Genomic DNA, 25,806 nt, shown 5'->3' on the forward strand with positions numbered 1-25,806 from the left:
CAGCGTGCAATATGCCAAATGGAGTTACGCTGAGGCCCAATGAGCTAAAGAGCTGTAACTGCATTGCCGAGAGGATACAAATCCTCTGTTACAATCAAAAAATAATCAGCCAAATTATTTCCACCTGGCTATTTCTTATGGCTCATGGTATGGCCTTATTCTTAGGAGAAAGAACAGGATGAAAGAGGACAGTCTGTAGGACTCCAGGAGAACGCTTGGAGCAGTTTCCCAGACATAGCGCATCATTTTGCATTGGCTTCTTTGTCAGCATGTCCAAGGCAGATGGGGGAAATTCTCATGGGAGGGATGTAATGGTGCCATAGCAGTAATGACTCGCAGAGTCCTGCAAGATAGGGAGCAAAAAGTTGCCAAAACCTTAGGGATCTTCTACTGTGAGCACCCTGGGGAGACAGAGGTAATGCGGAGTCTGTCCCAGACAGATATGCTGTGGGGACTGTGCATTGATGAGCAATCCAGACTCTGCAATTCTAAATTCAGTAGGGCACGTGGGGATGGAAGACAGAGGCAAGGCCAAAGCACTCAAATTTTCAAGATAGAGTTGTTTCTCCACTTAAGCTTTATCTCTTGAGGAAAAGGGAATATGGGATTGAAAGAGCTGTTGACAGAGCTTGGGATCTAGAAGAGCCATGTGACGTGTCAGTGGATTTTACCACGACTGCAACATAAACAGTTCATCTCCCTCTCCTTGCCTGCAATGTGAGTTTGTCATTTCCTCTGCTCAGGGGGGAAAAAAAAAAAAAAGATAGAAATGCTGTTCTGCTGCTGTAGCCCATCTCATAAAACATCACATCTGATGTGATAGCTGGAAGTGAAAGTGGGTCACTCTGCTACAGCAAGTGACTTTAATTAAACTTCTTGGCAGGGTCCATGAGGGCACTGTGTTCACACCTCTAATTTGATCTTTTTTGGGTGGTTGCATACGGCCGCAGGATCGCCCTGTCTCCCTATCCTCTGCTGGCACCCTCTGTGCCCTCTACTCCCTCTGACCCAGCTGGCCCATTTGCATGTAAGAGCTGTAGAGGGTAAAGCTTATTGAGCTCACTGGCAGGGTCTGGATTGGTGGCATCTTGAGGATTCCCCTCTGACAGCCCTTCTTCCCTTGCCGCTCTTCTCTAGATGGTCAAGAGGGGACAGGGTGGCACAGAAGCAAGCAGCCACCCGGCTGATACCAGCAGGTGCCTCTATCAGGCCTGCAGGCAATAGACAGGCTCTATCCACTGGCTTGGGAGATTTTGGTGGAGAATTAGAGCTCTTAAATAAGCCCTCTGCAAAATTTTACAAGATAATGCATCCCAGTATAAAATACTGAGTTGTGTCATGGTGCCTCCTACATCACACTGTATTAGATCAAGCTCAGCAGCAGGACAGCGTATTACACAGCACCATGGTGTATTAACTTGAATTTGTACTCAGTGTATGTGCATCATATGATAATGGTTTGCTGTCAGCAAAGGTTGTTGGAAAAAGGAAGACTATTAATACAGACGTAATGAAAACAGAGAGAGTGGGAATAATTATGTTTCCTAGTTCTTGTTGGAGGTCTACTGGGGCTGAGGGAGTGGCACACACCGCCTGAACATGGCAAGAAAGGAGCAATTAAGGGAACTCGGAATGGGGGGAAAAACGAAGTATTGCCACAGAAGCTGAGACCTGATGGACAACTTTTCTACTTTTTAAGTGAGGAAGGATCCTACTTTTTTTCTGAAACTATATGCCACCAAGTAAATAACTATTCATGGAGATGCTCTCTGGAAATAGCCTCATTTAGAAGCTTTGTCCCTGATAACAGACAAGCATTTATTGGGTTTATAGGAAGAACAAGGTGTTTCTTGGGAAAGATCTAAAGTTTCAGCCACCTTATTTCTGTCTTCCAGGCTTCTCATCAAAGGAATAAAACTTGATTTAGCACTGGATCGCTGTCTATGAGTCACCTGTAATTTAGACATCACTGATTTAGTGATATCAAGCATAAATGGACATGGAGTAAAAGCCAATGTACAATTGATATTTTTCTGTCAGAGATAATTTATAATACCAAAAACAGGACACGGCTGATTTTAAAGTGATCTCACTCTTGGAGAAGCAGTGAAAAACTTGTTAAACTATATCTTCTGCAGCTGTTTCCAACATGTATATATTCAGAAGACCCCAGAGGAACAGAGAAAACAGAACAGGTTTTTAGGATGCCACCTGACAAGTGAGGCTTGCAGTCAAGATATTAGACTGCAAGTTAGAAGAATATGCTTTAGTTCCTGGCTCTGCAAGAAATGCTCCCTGTGACCTCTAACATCTCGTTTATTCTCCTGCTGTCTCCAAAATATATAAAATAAGAAAAATCTTAATATTGTTGCCCAGCCTCCAAAGGGTACTACAGTGATAAATGCATTCATGCCTCTAAGGCACCTAAGTAATGCCATGACTACAGCCTTATTAGAACCAAGACAGATGCTTCATGCTTTGGCCCATCACTCACCTATGGGTCACCGAGTCAATCCATACCCTACAAATGGAAGTGACAGTCACACAATAAATTGCAGGGCTGTGGGAGAAATGGATCTGTCACGTGCTTCTGACCCCGTCACCTGCCCTCTGCCCACAAATGCATTTATTCCAGCCTTCCTCATCTTTGCAAGATCCAACCTGCCACCATTTGACAACTGAACCTCAGCTTTGACGAGAAATATTTTGAGAACTGCTTTGTGATAGCTGCAAGATGAGCGCTATTCTAATTCAACAGTGCTCAGATATCAGGGTAGGAAATGTCTCCCATCTTCTCTTTAACTCTATCTAAATTATTGCTTTGCATCGAAAGAATATTCAAGTGAAAGCCCTGCAGTCACCAACAACCAGTTTCATTTCCAGTGTCGTGGAATAAGTTACCATACATTATCAATAAATAGAGGGAGAATGTAATAATTCTAGGGAGAAATGTTGTTCAAAAGGAACTCAAGTGGACTCGAAGGGAATAATACAGCACAAAAAGATCACTGCGTCTACCCTTATCACCAGCTATTTGTAGCAAGCATAGCATCAGCCATATTACCCTAAGGCAGTCCTGTCAGGATCAATGACATCTTTAATTAATCTAGCCAAGAGAAAAACAAAGGAAAGAAATCTCTGCATTCAATACTTTCTTTACACTTTGTATATCCTGCTAAAATGAACTTTGGGGAAGGCAGCGTAATAAGGCATTTCGGTACCCAGCCATCCATCTGCCCTCCCCGCTCTTCCCTCCCAACTGCCTTGCAAGCTGCGCTGGGATAGGAAACAGTTGTCTGCACCAGAGAGGGTGTATTCATGCCCTTTCATGGCTCTCGTGCTTTTAGGCTCTAGTCTTTTAAGAGCCTGATTAGTCACAAAGATTTTATCAGCCCTTTGGTAAGGGCTAACCCCTATGAAATTTGGGGTGTCATACCCTTCGGATGAGGATATTTGCTTGTGTGCATTCAGTACCCAGTCTCTGCTTCAGTTTCTCTGAAGCAATCTAATGAAATATATTAATCTCTCAGTCTCTAGTCCCTAGCTTTTATTCTTAATTCTCCTTTGCGTTGTGCATAGAAGGCTTGAGAAGGGAAGCCGCCGGGGGCCAAATTTAATTTAGGTGGATCACGCACCTAAACAGACCTGATAAGCCACTGCATTGGCAACGCTACCAGCCTGGAAACAACGCTGCAGATGGCTGCATGACCTCAGGTAGACCAGATTGTTATTAAACATGATCTCAGAGCAGTTAATTCTTTAGAAACTAGAAGTTTATTAGGCTATATTGACATTCCAATCTCCAGCAGCTGACAGAACAAGCACAAATTCATCTTCTGGCTGACTGGGCAACCCTCTGTTCCTCTCATGTTGACGGATCTCAGCTGAAGCACGTTTTCAGTTTTCTTGGCAGATAAGTCAAGGATTTTTGCCATCTGAGCTCTCTCAGGCCAGATTAATTCACTGCCACGTACATACATGCCCAGCTCAGGACACTGGGCACATTATCTTGGTGCCAGGAAGCACATGCTAACGGACGGCTAAAAGAGGACATCTCAAAACCCAGGTGACCTGGCAAAAGTGTGGTTCCAGTCCTGTCCAGTTGTGGGCACTGAAAAAATCAAAGAATTTTATTCAATTTTGTTTGTGCATATACATATGTATGTAAATTTACACACACACACATGCAGGGGTCTGTGTGTGTGTTGGAGTACATCCATCCAAACAACCTAAGCAGAAAACAGAGCACTACGTTAAAGATGATTGGATTATGAGGAAATATTGTATAGTACAAGAGTAATAGAAAGCATTTTCCCAACTGATCCAGCCTCTCCAAATGCCTTTCCCTTTACCTAAGGGACTTTTTTATACTATATTTGGCATTGTTGATGATTTCCAATGCATGACCATGAAGGCCACGGATGGACTCTGTGCTCCTGTGCCATGGGGCTTCATGAATGCAATCATGAAGCAATCAAGACCTTTCAGATAGCTCAGATTGCCATAGGTAACAAACCCATTACCTAGGGTACCTGGCAACCCAGAGAGTCTGAGGGGCTTAAGGAGTTTCTCTGCTTTTAAACATGATAATGTTTTTCCAAAAGCAGCACCCTGTGCTTGTTATAAAGCACAGTTTAACAAACGGTATCTCGTAAAACCTCTTGCTACTGCCACTTCACACCTTGTTTTCATATTGTACGGGGTCACTCCGTGAAGCAGGGCTCTCGCAGACTCCTTGGGTTTCTCTGATTTCTCAGCAGGCAGAAGGGCAGATCTCGCTGCAGAGAGCACACACGGGAGGTCCAGACAAGGATCTTCTCATCGAGGGAACTGCCTGCTGTGTTTCTGCGATGCTCACTGGAAATTTGTGTCTATTCTTCATAAATTAACGCCAAAGAAGATACAAGTCAGACATCAACCACTTCTCATCCTAATGGAAAGAACTCTAAAAAGCTGTGAACATTGGCTAATCAACAAGTGAGAAGGGCAGCAATTCAATTAGCCAGCCCATTAATTATTAACACAGTATGTTTCTTCACTTTTCTGAGGAAAGGCAGCAAAACACTAAGAAAAAAGTCAAAATGCATGATAAAGGCAATCCCTAAGTGTGTATTTAGTGACACTCACTTTTTAATTGGCATAGAGCAGTCACCTGTAAGAAATAAAGTCCTCGTTTGACTCTCATTTCAATAAAACCCACGTGATATGCAGAGGGATACCCACCCTGCTGAATGCGGTGTCTGGCAGCCACTTAAGCTGGTTCCACTTCTAAACACCTGCTGGTGGTTGCAACAGCTTCATCTTCATCTGCAGGTTTCTTGGCTGGCTGTTTGATTGGGTTTTTATAACTTGTCATCCCTGAGAGATGAGGATGATCCCATCCTGCCATCCCCATCTGTCTGAGGCTCCAAGACTCAGTTGTCCGTCCTTCTGCTTCTCACAGCACAAATTTGTGCAACTTAGCCAATTTGCATCTTTCCTGCATTCCCCATATGAATCCCAGAGCAAGAGGCACTGCACAAACTTTTGCTGAGAGACAGGACCTGCTGAAAACACGTTGCAAGCTAAAGGAAGGTGGTAGTTAGGAGGAGTCATTATCTTAATTAAGCTTAATGCTAACCCATTTCTTGAATCCCAGCCCAGGGTCATAACTGAAACCCATTTTCTGAGCTGTGGTTGTGAAGGGGTAACTCAAAACCCACCCTTTTGTTAACTTCATCATTTTGGATCCCATTCTGTTACCTTTCCCCACACGGGACAACATTTAGCTCTGCAATTCATCTCACTTAAACCCTGGGAACTCTATGGAAAGGGCAAGTCACTAATCAACTTGAGAGCAGACAGAATCTGGCCTTTAGAAAGGGATGGAATGAAAACGGGAAAGCAGAGGATCTCAAGGGAATTTAAAGTGTCTGTCAAACACACACCAAAGCTCCAGTTAAGTGGGCTGTGGAAAGTTTAATCGGATGGCATTATCCCAAACTGAATTCATTTGCTAGTGTATAATGTTAATGAACCTCGGCTGCTCTTGCTGAAAATAGAGTATGAATGTGCATTATTTTGAGTGCATGCATTAGCCACCGCTAGTTCCTTAATTATTTTTTCAAAGACTGCGTCTGAATGGAAAGGTTATGGAATAATAAGTGATAATGGACTCTTATTTTATTTGGTGCTTTTTCCTAATTTATGAGACATTAAAAGAATGGTAAAAATTATTTCTTTTCATCAGGGGTATCCATGTGGATCCATGTTGAGGGCAAAATGAAGCATGTATGTTTTCCACAAATGATCTGAAACTCTCTGATCCAGACAAGTTCAGCTTTGATGGAGCTCCCTTTTCAAGGGACAATTTGCCTGCCAAAAAGGAGTGTATTTTTCATAAAGCCTTTGGAACCTGCCAGCTTTGCTGTAATCCACTTGACTGATGCTCCAGTTCTCTTTAAAGAGCAGATCTGCATCTAAACGGCTTCAGATGCAAGGACAAAGGAAACAGTGAAATTCCAAGAACTGAAAGCCATCAAGGCACTGGCAAATGCATTGATGTCCATGAAAAGAAATGGATCTGGAGCTACAGGGCAGGCTTTCATGGAGAAAGAGGGCTGATTATGGAAACACAAAACAGGCCAGGGTCTTACACAAAGGCAGTGTCAGATTTCCTGTAGAAAATGGGAACAGTTCTTGAAAGAGGTTTTTTTACTAGCAAAGACCTTTGCATTTTTTTAAGCCAGATTATGTAGCAGTGCTCACAAAAGCAGAGACAATGATCTACCTGAAACAGGAGACCCAAACTCTTACCACTGAGCAGTCTCCTGACAAAGGGACTGAAAGCTGCACCTCTTCTTTCCCTAATCAGGAACCCCATTACGTCCTTTATATCCACAGACAAGGGAGAGATCCCCCTTACCCTGACATGGGTGAGCAGTGAATTCCCCCCCCCCCATCTTTCTCCCGCCCCTTGCTGAAGGCTGGGTGTTGCTTTAGGGTTTGCTGAGGAGGGAGCAAGGACCACTGAGCAAGCAAGAGCCATCCATGCTTCGCAGTCAACATTTGAGGGTGGAAGCCAAGAGAGAAATCTGAATACATACAGGCTGTGATGGCGTGGCCTGGTGTATGGGGACTGTATGTGCAATGGGGCCCATCCATGCAGAGAAGCAGAGCTGGATTGATCTCAGTCTCTTTCAAAAATAGTTTCACTGCAAGAGTTCAGAATGCAGATGCCCAAATACTGTCTTTAATCTAGTTTGTAGTGGGTTTTGCGCTCCCCAGAAAATTAAAGGCACAAACTACACGCACAGAAATGTTTGTAGGGATGTCCACGCATGCTCCACTTTCACCGAGCCATGTTTAAATCACACGGTTAGTTAAATAAGCCCAGCTTCGTGCATCAGGCAGGCATTAATCAGACCGCAGGGCACTGCTGAGATCTGGCAGGAGGGCTGTGCTTCAGCCCATGTGTGTCGCAAGGAAGGATTTGCTTAAAACTCTGCCAAGAAATCATCCATTCCCTGTGCTCCCTCTCTGAGGATCTCACAGAGGTGGGATGGGGTTGTCTTCATTGACTATCGATTGCCCCGATGGAAAAGTTCAGATTAAAACTTTTGACAATATTTTTTGATATTTAAAAAAACCCCAAACAATTCCCAGGCTGTGTCTTCGACTCATGAAAAGTTGGGTGGTACCTTATCACATAACACAACGATCATCAGCTTCCACTGACATGGCTTATGGCTCAGTAATAAATGACTTAATAAAACAGTAGTAGCCACTTCTGGCTGTAGGAACCTCTTTTCTGCATGAGAGATCCTTGAGGACATTCTCATGCTAGAAACGCGTGAAATTCAGGCCCATTCCCTCCGGTGTGTTATAGCTGTTCTGTTCACATCCATTTCCTTCACCCTCATATAGAACCTCTTTTACCTTCACTCCTTTTGCTATCACTTCCTTATCATGAACTCTTGACGAAGCAAACTGTGTTTTGACTGAACACATACAGAAAAGTGTAAATATCTATGTTTATCCCACATAATTGTGCCTCAACATAATTGTGCAAGGCTTGATTTTGCTTGTAAGGGATCCATTTGCACACAAAGACTCTATGCCTTAGCTATTTCCCTTTGCTTAGAATAAAACATAAACACCACAGTCCCTGCGCGGTTGTGCATTTCACTGTATCTCATTTCCATACTTTGGGTTTGCGAGCAAGTCGTACTCTGTGATTTAAAGAAAAATATGAGACTAATCTGTCAGCCCTGTCATTGAAAAGCTGACACATTATCATGTCTAGAGAATTGCCCCTAATCAAACAATTAGTTAAATTGCAGTGTATTTAATTATTGGTAAACTTACCAGATACTGTAGCACAGAGCAGTCAAAACCCCTTCAGAAATCATTTTTCCATGGAAAGCTGTTTTCTTGTGTCAGGATAATATTTGCCATGTTCAAACTTCTCACCCTGGATTAGTAGAGTCTTTAATGTAGACAAGGATTACTGTATTATTTGCAAACTTATTCAACAAATGCTGATGCCATGATGAATAGAAGCAGTATTTTCCTGAAAGTCTGGGATATAAATTAAACCCTGAGGGAGACTAATATCATCACAGGCTGTTCTGAAGATCATGAAGGGACAGTAAGGCTTACTTAGATGCTCTTTCATTTCAACCAGAAATTTAGTTTTTCAGAACACTAGAACCAATCTCTGACAAAAGCTTTATACAAACTGTTTTTTTCTCTCCTGTGATGGATTCCTTTCCAAAGAACCTGCTTTTTCCACCAAAGACATTTCTCATTAGCTCCTGCTCACAATCGTGTCCCAAACATATGTAAAGAAGGGAGGGGATGCACAGCATCAGCCACAAGAGAAAAAAAAAACATCTGCAGCTGTATCTGTCAGCCAGATGCAGAGCACCCTGAAATGCCCCGGCTGTTCGAGAGTTTAAAGATGAATCATGGCCACCTGCAACTGGCAAAGAGGGAGAGTGAAACTACCAGATTGAAGCATGAAGAGCCCTGCCGCAGGCTTGCGTCCTTGCTCTCATGGTTAGAAAAGAAGCCTTTGTATCAGCTGCCAGAAGATGGGTTTATTACTCCAGACAGAAGCTCATGAGCCTTCACTCCTAATTCAGGACTTTAATAGAAGAGGGGAGAAGAAGGGTTGGAAATGGGAGATAAAATGAAAATCCCTTCTTAAATTCAAGTGATTAATAGAAAATATTTTATTGAGGTTTTTCCTGCTTTTACCTGTCAAGTAAAATGCCAGGGCATAGTAGAACCTCCTGTGCTGCCGTTTTTTTTGTCTTCTTTTGCCCCACAGTAGGGAATTACTGGCAGAGGAAGAGTGGAATTGCCCAAAACCCTCTTTGAGGGTGACCATGATGGTCTCTGCCATCTCTGATACCTGACGCATACTTGGTTCTGCGTTGCTGTCCCAGAGGCACAACAAGACCCAGCACCTAAAAGTTGAAGCAAGACACTGCAATGGAGTAAATAAGATCTTGTTATCTTCAGATCAATACGGGGTATCTTCCTAGCCATGTATCAGTCAAACATAAGTAGGTCCAATGCAAGGTAAATGGGTGAAATTTCATGTCTGGGATATATCTGAAGTAAAACTACGGGACTTGATGTCCCTTCTGGCTTTAAGCTCAATAGGGTTGTACTGCAGTACTATGACTATAAAGTAGTCCTTGGTCAGAGCTTTTATATTATTTCATGTAATAAATACCATGGTGGTACCCAAAGGACACGGGGAATTTGTCTTGATGGAGGAATTCAGTCCCTCGGGACCCCATGTCTTCACAATATTTCTTTTCTGGAAAACAAATCTCATTTTCTATAAACTAACTGCTGGACCTTTTTGGTGTGCAATGCTGAGAAGGAAGGAAACATCTGGAAATTTCATTTAACAAATTTAAGAAGTAAGACTGGTTTTTGGGGCTGCATGTTCTCACTGGAACACCTCCAACTCCTTACTCAAGGCTCTTTTTGTCTCCTCAGGGGAAACATTATAGCAGCGCTGATGTCCTGATGGATTAGACAATTTCTTAATAATTAATGACAGTTTCCCTGTGCAGCTTGGTCAGCATCCCACTAAACAGCACAAAACAAATGAGGTAACAACAAAATGGTTCACCAGTAGGTAATGCACGGCAAGAGCTCTGAATCTTCTTTAATTTTGCCATGCACCTTCAAATTCCAAGTGTGGGAAACCTGTTTAGGGTTGCATTTTTTCAAATAGGTCATTAAAGACCATCAGGAAAATGAGCTCAAAATTTTGCTCTCAATAATATCCCCTGAAGTACTGTAATTTATGTTCCTTGAGTGCAATATACTGTAACAACTCTGTAGAGACTTCCTCACTGCAGTGTACTGCCCACCCAGATGTGGAGATGGAGTAGGGCTGACTGCCCACGAGGGAAGAGCTAAGCATCTCCAGACAAGCCAGAGAAGTCTAACCTAAGTTACCCTATAGAAAAACCTCTCCATTTCTCTCAGCTGAGTATACGGGCACTTAAGTTTAGCCTTCTACCCGAAGAGCTGTTTGCAGATGTATCCCCAAGTCTCCACAGCCTGTACAAGGCAAAACACAGTCATCCTGCCCATGCTGGGCTCAGGCCTCATCGCCACGGTTTCTGATCTCCTTCAGCAGCACCAGGGACTGACATGCCGATGAAGAGACATAACGTTGCCATCAGAGAGGCACCGCCTTGTTAAATTATTAATGCACTGCTGTTTTCCGGAATGTTACCAAGAAATTATTATTTGAAGAAATAATGAAGTATACTTTATACATATATGTATACACATACACACATAAACTCTATACTTTACACATATATATATATATAAGGATAAAGCATTAGGAAAAATTTTCAGGAGCATCATGTGTTGGTTCCCATAGACTTTGGTTATACGTTTTCACTCTTCAATTTAATTATTTGACAATATTATTCCATTCTTTATCGTGAAGAACACTAGCCATATGGAATAACCAAGCATAGAGAAGTGTAGATCTGTTACTTACTGCAGAAGAGGAGCAAATTATAGATGAAATGGAAAAAGGTTGAAATATTTCATAGCTGCTTTGCTATACCTTCACAAAAAATAAATAAGTGGAAACCAGGTACGTGCCTCCACCATTTTCACACAGAGTGAGAAGTGCAGGCCACACACAGATTAAATACTGTGTAAGTAAGGTGGGTAATTGAGTTTGGCAGGACCTGCAGAAATCTCTCCTACAGTGTTTAAGGAAATGCTCAGATTTAAATAACTGACCATAGGTTATCTTATATTTTCCCACAGTCTTTCCTGAGTATTCACTATATAATGGAAGCAGAAGAAAATTACAACTATTGAAGTCATCATATCCATTTACCGACTGCGGTGGGTAAACACATTTAAAAAAAAAAAAAAAAAGAGAGAGTTGGATTTGGAAATATTTTTATTCTGTTGGAGCTTACAGCCTCATTCTTTACTTGTACAAAAAATCAGTACTGGGATCTGTTTCAGCAGAAATCAAAAGTCTTCTAAACCTGGGAACAAATTCTGTGCTGACTGAAAATTTCTGTTACCCCAGAGAAGCACATGGCTGGAAGCCAGTGCAGATTTGAGGCAGACCTCAAGTCAGAGTGCATATAAACTTCTTATGCTGCGATCAAGTCCAGCCCCAGTTCAGGATTAAGGTTATGAAATGCTAAAATTATGTAATCAGAAATGACGGCAGCAGATAATTTATGAAGCTGTTAGAGAAAGAGGGCTGTTCCAGCTGAATCAGATGTGTCTTTATTGTAAATGTTCTCCAAGCAGAACTACAGGATCTCTGAATGGGAGGGGAGAGCAACGACCAAAAATTGAAGCTGCTAATAAAAATCAGTAGGCTGAATCCTCAAGTATGGCTCAGCAAACTGCTGCTCTGAAGAGACTAAAACACCAGCAAATGTAACTCATCTTCTGTGTGCAAGAGTATTCACCCAGAGCCAGGACAGGCCGCATGACACCCAGCACCCAGGGACACCCAGGGCCAGAACGCCTGTAAGGGCATGGGCAAAGCAACCTATGGAAATATATTCTAGGAGCATTAGGGCTACCTACCCTTCTCCAGCTCTGGATCCTGTGCCTGATGGCAGCTCAGCCAGACCGACAGATCTCCCAAAGAGCTTTTAGCATATTTTATTGTCCATAGGGATTGCAATTCTAGCTAGAAACTCTCTCACCTCACCATCTTTCTGTCCCTGAGTAACCCACTAACAGGTCATGCTGGGTGACATACGGTCCCATGCTTGGGCTGCGCAATGGGGACTGCCAGGCAACCCAAATCTGCAGGCTGTTGGAGGGTGGCCATCAGCACAGTCAACACGACCAATCTTGTCACTCAGGGGAGCGGGGGCCCTTCAGAGATGTTATCACCCTGTGACTGCAAACCAGGACTGGTGCTCGCAGTTCTCGGAGCCATGCCATACCAGTCTGCTGACTCTCAGCCCCCCTTGCACCTTTTGCTGGGTGACCACTAGGGCAGGAGGTTTGGCCACTCACCCTTTACTACTTTATCAGCGAGTGAGGTACTTCCAATGAAGAGAGCCGTCTTTTGCTTCTAAAAAGATTTCTCAAATTCTCTTGTATCACAGGTGCCTACATTGCCATCTCATTAATAAGTAAATATGATCACTGATTAGGCACTAATAAGAATTTCATGTTAGTGTTCTGGCAAAAAATTGGTGCCACCAACTTTCTGAAAGCATTGAGATGTTGTAAGCTTGGTAGGAGTTTGATTAAACTGTAAGTGAAAACGCTGCACTGCCGCCAAAAAGCTCCCTGGAGCTGTAGTCCCAAGTAGCACTTAGTCACCTGCGGGTACTCTAATTGATCAGAATTACAGAATTTCTCAATCGGAATCAGAATTCCTTGTTCCCCAAGCAATACTCTGACTAAGAGTCTTCAAATACAGGAGACTGAGAAGAGGCAGATCACTCTGCAGACAAACAGACAGATGGATGGATGGATGGATGGATGGATGGATGGATGGATGGATGGACAAACAGACAGAGGTGAGCTATTGCACTTACCACTGAGGGTAGGTCCCCTTTGGGGCTGTAAATCAGCTTGAGCTGGCTTTAAACCACTCAAGTACCATGAGCACTATGGAAATCAATGGGGGCTGGGGAAACCCCCTGTGGAAATTAAGTACGCATTGCAGCTGTCAAGTAAATTATATATTGGGGCAATGCCACCAATTACTCCTGATTTAGCTAGTTAAAAGGTAATCTGTATGACCTGACAATTTTCATAGTCTAAGTATAATTAGGCATAATTAGGAAAAGATGCCAGCTGGTAGGTATGATTTAAACACAGGTATCAGTTAAACCCATTCTGTATAAGAAGAGGGCCGTTGATGCCAGACAGCTCTTTAATCTCTCCTTCACACTTGCCGTTTGCTCTCTGTTATGCATTCATCTCTGCAGTGCACTGAAATTTCATATTCCAGTTTATCCAGCCTTTACCTTTCAAGTCTTGCCAGTTCTACTGTAGCTAACTAAACTCGTGGGTTCTTGAGGCTGTCCTTAGTATATTCCTGTTCTGGAGACAAATCCTGGTTGGCAGTGGCCATCTCAGGATAGAAAAGGAGATGAAGCACTGAGCATTGCCCCAAACTTTGCAATTTGCTGTAGCCTTCTTGTAATTGCCGTGCACTGTCTTTGGAGAGTTGCCAGCACTGCTTTGCGAGCGGCTTTGCCTTGACTGATGGTTCTTGTGCTCTGCCCTCTGGGGCAGGAGATTCAGGGACACGCGTGCCCAGCACCAACCAAAGGGGCTAAAGGGGTTAATTCACATCATTTAACAGCCTTCCCCTTGGCTGACTCAGGAGTGATAGTGAGAGGTTTGTAATATGGCTTTGCCTAGCCATCCCAACCCTGAATGATGCCAGTTCTAGGAAAAGGTTTGAAATTAGGGTCATGGCTTACAGTCGAGGGGACGTTCCCAGGCTAGGGAGCCCTGCGGCAGATCCTGGAGGAGCAGGAAGAAATGAAAGGTTTCTATTGCTGTTCATCAGGCAGAATAATCACAGCCAGCAAGATGCAGATGACAAAGGTGTCCCATGTTCCCATGTTCAGTAGGATACCTGCTTCATGATTAAAGACTTTCACAGCAAGAAATATTGCACAGTGGATTTTATAGCAGTCTGTAAAGAAGCAGAAGGGCACCGTTTGCCTTCCAAGGTCAGCTGGGAAGCCTGTACTTGGACAAAAAAGTTGTGTAACTTCCCTGCTTTCTGCTTCCACCGCCTAACGTCCCTACCCTAAGGAGCTCACAAAATCAAAGCACTGACAGGCCAAGGCATGGGATAACAGCTGAGGAGAAGAAAACTGGATGCTCCCAGGATATTTGTGAGCACGTTGGTCTGTGAGCAATGAAGCCTGGTAGCCTACAAACTGGTGTTTCATGGCTGGATTCTCTAGTATTTATTAAGGCATATTTTTTGGTCTGAAGTCTTCCCCAAAGATTGCGATATTCATAATGACTCTTTCTTGTGTGTCTTCTCTGATGTCTACTTAGGGCTGTGCTCATACTGCAACCATTCCCCAATAAGGACACTGACAAAGTCCATCCTCCTTGCCAGGCTACCTTCAGCTAAGAGGTTTACCAGACATTAATTTCTTCAGGAACTCTTTCTATCATATGAAATGAAATAAAACCAAAACTGACCATTGGGACACAAACTCAGAATTCATCTACACAAGAATTCCTATGGAAAATGAGTTAAAAGCTGAAAGATGTGAAATATCTCAGATCCACTGAAAGTCAGCCTTTCTTTCTTACTCTTCAGGACTCCTAAGGATTTCAAGCCTAGCAGGGCAGCCATAGCTTGCTGTAAAACCTGGCTTTATCCACCCTGTTGCTTTCAGCAGCTAAAGACTATAAGCGCGTGGGAACAGAGTCTGGTTTTATAAGACACATCCACAAATTCCTGATGCAAAGGGATTCTCACTGGATATTCTGGCTGCCATCACAGTTATATGAAGAAGAAAAACACTTGGACATTGAACAAAAATCCATGTCTTTTCAGTCACAAGATAAGGCAAAAGATCATTTTGAGTGTAGCTGGGGCAAAACGGAATTAGTACTTATGACCTTTTTATGTTTTAAATTAATAAACACTTTATTTTTTTGAAAGTTTCTCTGTTTGTGGTTGTTTGAGAATTGCCTGCTATTGCCTCAGGTTAACAATAACCAGAGCAGAGCATTCTGCAGATGAGCTCAGGACACTTTCCCCAAGACATCTCTCAATCCATCCTTTGCGGACCAGTGTTTTCAGCTTCCCTGTCTGTGGCTCTGCATTAACACAATATATCTGGCTTTCGCTTGCCTTGGCCATTGAACCTCCTTTGGCCATCCGTCACTGCTTTTCACTGAGTAACAGCAGCAGCAGCATGTATCCTTGTGCTGTAAGAAATAATGTACTTTCTAGTCCTTCATGGTGTTAATTCACCAGCTAAACTCAATTAATTCCCATTGGGACTTAAGGGTAGTGAACAGCAGCCTGGAGAAAGGGCTACGGCATGAAAAAGGACATTTCTTGTGTTGAATCCATGGCTGCTCTGTGTAGATAATGTAAGTATTGCTTATTTAGCTGACAAGAGTAATGAAGATTTTCTTTTCTGCAGGCCAATATCAGCACGTGTTAGCACATCACTGCAGCGACTCTGGTTCGGGGTTTTTTTTGTTTGTTTGTTTGGGGGGTTTTGGAGGTTTGTTGCTGGTTGGGTTTGTTTGTTGGTTTGGGTTTTTTTTCCAGAAAAACCTAACAGAATGGGCAGGTAGAATAAATACTGGCAGAAGCCAATATGGAATGGAGTTTAGGACGAGTAAAGGGAAGGACAAAGGAAAATCCATCCTGAGGACGCTCCTGCTCCTGATTTCCCAGGATACTTGGTAACATAATAATTTTGGGCTCAGACACGCATGGAATAGGCTTGCTAACTGCCCATGCTGGTATACAGTTTGTAGAAATTGTATAAGAATACGAGTTAGCCTAGCCCTGGAAAAGGCAAGGTAAATGTATTCAAATTTATCTAAAAACTACTACATAATGAGATCAGTATTTCATTAATTCAGGAAGAAACTTAAGAACTGTTTTGATTTCAGAGGAGTTGCTCTTGACACACACCAGTGAAAGCCGCGTGTGGTGTTAAAACAGTTGAGATAGCTTTTTAAAGCTTCTGGCGGAATCCCTTGTGTTTTGTAACATAAAAATTACACCTTAAGTGAACTTCTGAAATCCCTGACAGAACCAAAAGACCTTATTCTCCTTTCATTTTTACTGGTAGAATTACTCACAGTTTATACTGATAAAAGAGATGAGAATAAATAAACCCAGGTTGTGCACTAACACTCTCCAAAGAGTCGTACAGCTAATTGTGGCTTGTTCGCAGGGGCCCGATTCCAGGCTCACCTCCCCGCCTCTACACCAGCACAGCCAGGGTCAGCAGTTTGTTTTATACGCCCAAAGCCAGCATTAAGATAAGCCCTAAGGAAAAGTACGGTATTACTGAAATGCAGCGCGGCAGTAGTCTTAATATTACCACACTTCGGTCTGTTCCCCATGGATATGCAAGGATTGTAATGTATGCAAAGCACTCAGTGGGACCATATTTCCTCTGAAAATGTTTCTCGCAGGAAGCCAAATTAGGTTTCTTTATTCAACTCAGACTAGTTAAATTTGCATTTGCAAAATGAGTACCAATTTCTTCATGATTTTTTGCTCCTCCAAGAGAGATTTCTTATGCTATGCCACATTTCCACCACATGCACATATTCCCCACCCAGAATCGTGGCTTACCACAACCTTGTGCACACAAGGCAGTTACTCATCTAATGGAGAAACAGCATATATATTATAAATATCAAACATGCAGACCTGGCATGCAAATATGAATGTTAGTCTGAAATTCAGGATCTGTCTCTACCAATAATGTTAATGCAAATAAACAAAGGTGACCTACTTTAGCACAGCAGCTCTTCCCTGATATAGATGGTTCTTCCAAGATTTTCTTTTTGCTCTAGGTTAGAGTTTAATCTTCCTTACACGGGTGTGACTATGCATCTGCTTAAGCAACTTCAGCAGCCATTGCATTGATCCCGAAAAGAAGATTTGGACTATATCGACTTGCCCAGTGTGTCATAGTGGATTTGTGACAGAGGTGGAAAGAAAATCCATGAGTCCTGGTGCACTCCCTGCTGTTCTCCTCCTTACACAATACATTGTTACATAAAACTTTTTCTGGAAAAAAAAAAAAAAAAAGAGGGGGGCAGGGAGAGAGATGGAAAAAAATAACATCATCTTGGTTGAAAGCCAGTTTTCTGTATCAACATGGCAGTAGCGTGTGAAGTGAAGCAAGATTTCCTTATAGCACCATGTGACAAAGCTAATCAAAATAAACATCCAAAAAATAAAGAAATTAAGGATGAGGTAGCAGACTGTGGGGAGAGCAGATGGTTATTTAAAATAACAGCAAATTTTGCATGCTGACTGCAGCTATAGCTCTTGTCACAAAACATAGTTGTTAATGGCAAAAGAGAAGGCAGAAACATCATCAGGGTATTTTGTGGGGTTGGTGAAAGCAGAAGGATGAAAAATATATGGGGAAGAGGGTATTTTCAGCCCTCTGCAAAATCTGCCCCAAATATCATGGCACTAGAGCAGAGGCAGGGGAAACAGAAATGCGGTAGGTGGAAGGAACATCATATTGATCAAATTTGTCACACGATACAAAAGGTCTCTCACAAGCCCAGGGATCAGGCACTGAGCTAAAGAAGAATCTTTTGACTCCCCAGGAAAAGAAAACCACAAAATCTGTAGTTTACGGTAGTTTGAAACCCAGAAAAGAGGGTCCAGACCTTGAGAAAGGAGCTGGGAAACCAGGATTGCACTGACAGCTTAGCTCAAGCAGTGATTCAGCTCCAGCCACTAGCACAGTTCCCATCCCTGTGCACAAACCCACAGCTTGAGTTCAAAGTCATGGATTTAGCCACGGGTTTTGCTAATCCTGTCATTTTATGGGCTTTTACTATAGGAAAGGGTTGTTGCCATAGGTCAGCCCCCATACAGGGCTGTTCAGCCACCATAGCGCGTAGAGGCGTGCCAGGTTATTTTATCTTAACCTGAGCTCCCAAGGGATGGGGCAGCAGCCATACCTGCCCTCCCGAGTCCTTCCATCCCCTCTCGCGATTGCCACTCCGGCTCGGCGAGCATCAGCCAGGCAGCTCAGCACTGCTCTGAGTTACTGCTGCGGGTGGACGATCCCTTGGTTTTGCTAGGATACATAGCAAAGAGAGGGGCAGATTATTGCTAGGCTGCAAATCACACTAAATAACAAAATAAAAGCCAAAGATGGGTCCATTAAGAGGCAGGCAGGGGCATGAGGCAGTTCATAAACACACTTTGTCGCGCCCAAATTTGTATCGAGTATTCAGGTGGCTCATAGACTCTGATTAGGAGCAAAACACTCACTCAAAGAGGTTACCACCACCTCAGAAGGGCTCCCAGTCATCTGAACATCCTCCATTCATTTTGCAGATGCCATTCCCTGGGCTGAAAATTACCCTTGAAATGTGCCTGGTTTAAGGGGAAAAAAAAAAAAAGCAAACAATCTCCTCCTGACATGACTGTTGTGACAAATTGAACTGCAGGAACAAAAACTTCTCTCGTACAAACTAATCGCCTGACAACTGTGTGGGAAGGTGGGCAGGAGCAGGAGGGGAAAGTGGCTCAAAGCACCCAAAAAAACCATCTTTGTGTACTCCAGCCTGCAGCAGCTGCTGTGGGAAGTGCTCTGGAATAGCAACCTCCTTCTACACATCCCAAATCATGCTACAGGACGAATCCATCTGCTCTTGGAGACCTGATCTTCAAATGTTCTGCAATCAAGAGGAGCTCCAGGTCTGAATAACAAGGCAACAAAGAGTTTAGCTACACGGACATCTCTGACCAGGCCACGGTTCACCCCAGACTAGGGAGGACACAACACTTCACTGAAGACCATGCCCAGACTACCCCCTCCTCCCCAGACCCATGTTCCTTATGCCTAAGCCTTCCACACCCACCTCCGAGTCTTTCCTAGTGGATTGTAAAAGAGTGTGTCTTTCCAGTTCTGCAGGAGGGACTCTGGGAAGGAGAGCTGGCAGGGGTTTCAGCTGGCATCACCATCGCAAAATGGGCAGCTATCAATATGAAAAAAAATCCTTAGATTTAAACGCACCCTTGTTTCACGCTGACTGGCCACTGCCAAGTGCATTCCCCCATGCAGGCAGCACCAGGCACACCGGCTGCTTGCAAGGGCAGTACATCCACCAGCACGTTCTTTTTTACAAATTCAAAGTTAAATGCGTTGCTGGAATCTCAGGTAAAAACAGGGAGCTGCAGCTTTTGAGAAAGAGAGGGTGCTGCCAAGCAGCATCTTGGGTGTCCCAGATTCAATGGAGGGCACCTGGGAGCCTCTGCCTGCAGTTTCTCTGCACCCTGGTGTGGGCTGTTTGCAATTTGCCCAGTGTTACCTCTGCTGACTGTGAATTCATTGCTGACCCTCTGGCAAGGAGCGCCAGCAGGTTGCTATTGTACCACCACCCTGTCCCCTGGGCCCAGCCATCCACGTGCGGTCAGCCCAGCAATGGTATCAGCTCAACAAAAGACATCTATGCTTTCATAAGTTCACAGAAAATACCTGTTTCCTCCTGAGCCGCTAACTCTAAACCGCCTTTTACTGTGAATCCCCCTTTAAGACTGAATAATAAAAGTAATAATAAGAAACTGCAGACAAATTGCTTCCTCTCTACAGTTAAAACTTCCAGAAGTGAGCTGTCAGCACATTAAAAGAATGGAAAGCAGCCGGCTCTGCTCTGTGCTATTAAGTGTTTTTAGCACATCAGACACTTTAGGATCTTGGCACAGTGAGCAATAAATGCAGAAGCATCATCTTTTCTGTCTCCTGCAGAGGAGGGGGAAGCAGAGGGACATATTCTAAAGCCTCAAAAGCTGGAAATGACAGTGACACAGAGGATGCAGCTGTACGCTTTTTCCAAGGACGACGGGTTTCCATGGAGTTCACACCACACATCATCTGCCGTTTTGTTGGTCATGTGTGGTACCCACCCCGGTCTGGCCTTCTGGATGCGGGAAACCCTGCCAAGTGTCTGTACATTTTAAAGACATAGATACAGCAACACAGCCCTTTCCCTGACACCTGAGCACTGACTTTGTAATTGTATCTATCAGAAAGGTGGAAATTGCCAGTTTGGATCACTCCCAAGGTCCATTTACTCCAGTCTCCTTCTCTGACAGTGGCAGCACCAGATGCTTTGGAAGAAAGTGAAAAAAATCCCTTGAGTACTGCAAGCTGGGCAATGCCCTCAGATCTGGGAAGGCATCATCTGCCTTATTATCTGCATTTTCCTCTCCTTCCAGCTGGTTTTCTGCCCTAATAGAAACGTTTGTGTTTTCCATGGCGGCGAGACAGCTTTTCTAGGAGTTATTTCACTCCTTCAGCAAAAAAATAGGGTTCCTGAGTTTTCTGCTGAATGGAAGCTTCAGATCTGTTGCATCAGGCTTCTCCGGACTCATCTCAGTTCTTGTCTCACACAACTTCTTACTTAAAAATACATTTAGCAGATATCTCAGCAACAAAAAGGACAAAGGCAAAGGCTTATTGCCTGCCTAGAAACACAGGATTTTTCATCTGGCTATCCTGATAAACTACCGCAGCTGAATAGCAAATGAAATTAAAGCATTTTTCTAATTCTCTTCCCCCTAAGTTATCATCATTGTAAAAATTAACTGTGTGGATGCTCACAGTATTTAAAATCATGGTCTGCTCAGAGGTTTTTTCTGAAGAGAAAGGAAAGTTTTGCTGAGAGTCTCAATTCCTGGTGACCGGACTTTATACAAGATCCTTCTGCAGCATTATCTAGACAAATTATAACTCTGAATTTCCTCAGGAGTCGTGCATCTTTGTACTGGCTTTGTACACCCTTTTCTTTAAACTCTCCGGTACTATGCAACCATTTTATAGCACCCCTCATCAGCACGGTATCTGAACACTTCCCACATAAAGGCTGAGAGTGAATGAAAACTTCGGTTAATTCTTTGTGTTTGGAGTAAAACTTTAGCTTTGATGGAGGTTTTACTTATTTCATACGTTACTATTTTTTCTTCATTTAATATTGCTTGATTAAAAGGCATTTCTGTAGTGGAAATGTTGTTTCCTAAAGCTGGGACTCAGGGCAGGATAAATCTCATCACTAGGAGACAGAACAAGGATATTTCCAGGGTTATGATACACAGGTGGAAAAAAGATGCTGGTAACCCAGAGCAGAAGCCCAGAACCGCAGCTTGGAAGGCAGTCGAGCACAGTCAGAAGGACCCGGGACAAATAGCAATAAGGAAAGCTTTAGGAGAGCTGACAGTGTTAAATCCTCTTAGGAAGCCCTGCCTCCTGTGTGTCACAGGCAGATGTGGCGAGGCATCAAACTGCTGCTGGGCAAGCAGAGCTATAGATACATATATATGTAGCCTAATACTCAGTTTTCTACTTCCTGCCAGAGCATTTGACTAGAGCTTTTCACCCTGTTTAATTCAGTTTTACCAATAGATCCTACCTCAGTGGTCTAGTGAAACAGAGGATTACAGCTTTCTTCACTGCCGAAGGCCTTGAAATTCAGCACAGCAACTTCATTACGGAATCAGTTTATCAGATTACATTAGAGTCCTTCAGATTTAAAAAACGGACACCTGGTGAGCTTCTACATTACATTTCCAAAACTTCTTGCCTTTAGTAGCATTTTCAATAAGTTTCTTTGCAAATTAATCGGCAGTGTGATTAAATTCTTATTCAGGTACGCTATACAATGATTCAAGCACCCATGTGAATATGTAATGAAACATAAGATTAGACTCACTATAGAAGCAGAACGGGAACAGTGACTGGCAATGTTTGCTTGGATTTTTGCTTTTGAAATTAAAGTTCTTGCCAGGTTCTACTACCCCCAAATTACACATCTGTGCCTCTAATACCCTAATAAACATTTGCTTTGCAAAACATCCAGACTAAAGGTTAAATTATTGAGTACAAGCCCAGAAGATACAATGGAGGCTACTGCTATGTTTACAGGCTTTGCTTTTCTTTTGAAAAATAGGAAGTCTTTCCATCTGATGTTTTCTGTCTGCAGGCCCCTGGCTTGCTCAGTGAAGTACCAGACAGGTAACAGGTAACCTTCAGTTTATTTTCAAACCCTGTGGCCTCAAGAGAGCTGTGTACTTAAAATATCTACAAAACATTGTTTTTCCCTCTACCTACATGGCCTGAAAAAAAGAAGGAAATCACCAAGAAACAAATTCCCCTGCCCGCTGTCTAGATTCGTTTGGGCTCCTCCTGCTCAGTGCCACCTCTCCCACCCATCTCAGGAACCCTTAGGACCAGAACTAGCAGGGTTTTCTGAAGCCCCGGGTTGTTCATGGGATGGAGGAGAGGTCCATCCTTTTTGCTCAGGTGGGAGGCTCTAAAGCTCAAATCCCCCCTCTCCTTTTGCTTTGCCATTTAACAAGCAATCCCCCTGATACTCGTCTCTGGTTGAAGGCTTAGCAGGTATCATTCTGTGCCTGCTTACAGAGAGATATGCAAAAATACCTAATGCCTTCTGGCTGTGAATGAAGTCACCTCATCTGCAGACACCTGCCTTGCCAACAGCCTGATCAACAGTCCACAAAGGGCTATGGAAAGTCTTCACCAATTTCACTAAATCCCAGGCTTGGATGTGGCTCCTTCTTCTGGAATTTGGCACGTTGAGCTCATACCCACGGTAGCTGTCTAATATCACAGAGCACCACCCTGTCTAATATCACAGAGCACCACCGGCACTTCTGCACCAGCCCTGATGGCAGTGTAAATGCAGATAACAATCAGCAGTCCCAGACTACACCATAAAAACAAGTGATGTTAACTGCCCGTGAAGCCTGATGAACGGTACTTATCTTCCCAATTAAGGGAATAATGAAGTAGATTTGGATTTGATGATCACAACCGTTGTCGCTACAGAGCTCAGGAGCCCGGCCTGAGCTCAGCCTCCTTGTTTTTATCTCCAGGCACCTGAACTAGAAACATTTTCCCTGTTGTCCTTCTTGCTGCCCACCAGGATGACGCAGGCACCGCTGGCATCCCGGAGCTGCTGCCACTGATGCCACCCAGCACCCGCCAGCCAGCCGTGGTAAAGCAAACGCAGAACTGCTGTTGCCGTGCCAGGGCTTCAGATTTTCCTAGTGAGTTGATTCCAGTGCAAAGTTGCTGTCATTAAAGCCTATTATTTTCACAACACGTCCACACAGGGCACTTTGTCATTCCCCACTGTATACTAAACTGTTCTCTCAGTGCTGTGTCTGGCTGATTCACATGAGTCCTGATGTGTAGTTTGTTACAGAAACAGAGAATGCAAAATCAATACCTAGGAGGGTTTTATAACTGAAACAGAAACATGTTCTTGGCAGAGGAGCGGACGAGAGAGAAGAATGAAAACAGAGCTGTGGGAATACCCGAGTCCTGCCCCACTTGGATATTTAGTGTGGTATTAAAAAAGGCAGGTATGGGTTTTCTTCTGTTAGTTCATTTGTGAAAGACGGGGGCATTTTTGTCTCTGAAGCCTTTGAAGCTCCTCTATTAGTCTGTTATTATGAATTTTTAAATATTACAAATTATTTTCAAATCCAGTAAGGAGGCTTTGTTCTCTACAACTTGTTTGTGGTAAAAAGTGGAGAAGGTGCTTCAGAACAGGCTTCCTACCAGTAACAGCCCAGCAGGACCAGGAGTACAATCCATTGCCATGGGATAATTTGTAATAACAACTCAGAATCCAGACCCCGCTCTTCCCAGCAGAGTGGCTCCTAAAACAGGTCTCCTCCAAGCAGGTTTGTCACCTCTTGTGGATGTTCATTTGGAAAACCCTTGCAGCTCTCGGATAAACCAGTTACAAGAAGCTCTGATGCCCTTTTTAATAAGGAATCACTTGGCAACGGTGGGAACACAGCACCCGCTGTCCGCCACCCATCATCCAGGAGAAGGAGGGGGCAACAGCCACCTCCCAATTCCCAGGAGTCCCAGCAGCACCCATCAGCCAGGGCAAGGTGCGAGGAGCCGGTCCGGAGGCAGGGAGCACTGAGACCAGACAGCCCGCTGCTGCAGAAACACAGGCACCTCTAGGGGCTGTTTCCAAATGACAGCTAATGCAACAAAGGGGACTAAAAATAAGTGGTTTGCATGTAAAACAGCAATCACAGGCAGTTCCACTTAAATGCTGTGAAACCAAATATTTTCCACTTACGATTACAGCCCATAATGGCATTTCCTAAAGGACCTCACTGTGCTGCTGACACAGACTAGAAGTGAATAGGATAGTCCCAGTAAAGCCTGATGTCCAACGGGTTGCTGGAAATTATTTACGCTAAATGGTTCCCTGAATAGCCTGTTCTCCTTCTGCAGAAACCAGGCAGGAGCTCACCTCCAGCGTGACTTGGCTGCTTCTCTTCATCTTGCTGTGCCCCTCCGCAGGCACCTCAGAGAAACACGAGCACCCAGACAACAAGCTCTGACAATCTTAGTCACAGACTTACATTTAAGGATGTCTGGGATTAATTATATAGGAAAAGTTATACACCAGGAGTCGGAGACCTGGGGTTTTATGGTGGGAAGAAAATCAGAGAAAATCAGAAAGCTTGTTTTCATTAGAGTGGGGAAGCACAGCATGTAATCATCATTTTTACTGCACTTCATCAGTGCCAGACAGGTTGGCACTAGCACCTCTCTTGCAGCTTCTGTTTCAAGATGTAACCCTGCACGTATCATGGGGTTATCGGACAAATTCACCCCTGCCATCTTAAACTAACCCAGCACCACCGCTGCTGCTCCTTCTAAACCTCCAACAAAAGTACTTCTTTTCTGCCAAAGGTGCTCTTTTGCTTTACGAGGAGTTTAAGAAAACTATGTACAGAGACTAAAATCCCAATCCAAGTTCACGTCGAAACTATTTCTATAGATCAGACATTTTAAACATGTTGTTTGTTTCTTAAAACAGTTTTACTCCAAACACTTCCAGCTACTTAAGTGTTATCTCTGTGCCAGTATTTCTTCCTAGAGGTAGATTTAAGCATGAGGACTAATATCAGATCTTTTCTGACGTTAGAGAAATTTGAGTCCAAACCCAAACTGCCTGACTAAAATCTATTCCAGCAAGAATATAAACCAGAGCACAATTCCAGATTCTAATCCAGTAAACCAGGCATTTGGATCTGCACCCCAGATTACATTTTGCACTTCAGTCTCATCCCTTAAAATCAGTGAACAATCGTATTTGCTGAATATAAGGTAGTCAGAGTGGATGGAGACTGAAGATATGTAACAGGATATACTAAAAAAAATCTTCGGTCTGGAATGATTTAACAGTTAATGATCCTCGGAGTGGGGGAGTGGTAACCTGTGAAAAGATTAGAGAACTAAACCATTCAGGCTAGAAAGCATTACTCCTCTGCTCTATCGCGTACAACAGTATCACAGAAAGGACAAGTACAAATGAATTCAAAGATACGTAATTGGTGTTAGTAGTGCTAATTCCTCAGCCACAAGAGAAACGGTGTCGCAGAAAGCAAGGAAAGAACGAGAACTTTAAAACGCACTGAATTTCAGGGGGTGTGATGCAGGTATCCAACCACCCAGCATCATCGGCAGGGCTGCACTTAACTGCTTGACCGCTCTTAAAACCACTTCTGCATTACAA

The 25,806-nt window shown here is 43.5% G+C and overlaps 1 long non-coding RNA gene across 1 annotated transcript; it reads right to left on the reverse strand.

Moving 5' to 3' along the window:
- Window positions 1-3,794: 3,794 nt before the first annotated feature.
- On the reverse strand, window positions 3,795-19,228 carry LOC148056554 (uncharacterized). Its single transcript, XR_015703100.1, has 7 exons — window positions 19,099-19,228; window positions 18,190-18,308; window positions 16,998-17,275; window positions 8,347-8,467; window positions 5,224-5,546; window positions 4,682-4,876; window positions 3,795-4,111 (listed from the first exon to the last, which is right to left on the reverse strand). It is a non-coding gene; the product is annotated as an uncharacterized LOC148056554 (long non-coding RNA).
- Between the last annotated feature and the right edge of the window lie 6,578 nt (window positions 19,229-25,806).

Source organism: Nipponia nippon, unplaced genomic scaffold (assembly GCF_047370975.1).
Source record: "Nipponia nippon isolate SJK-2023a ecotype South Korea unplaced genomic scaffold, ASM4737097v1 scaffold_13, whole genome shotgun sequence".
Taxonomy (NCBI): Eukaryota; Metazoa; Chordata; class Aves; order Pelecaniformes; family Threskiornithidae; genus Nipponia; species Nipponia nippon.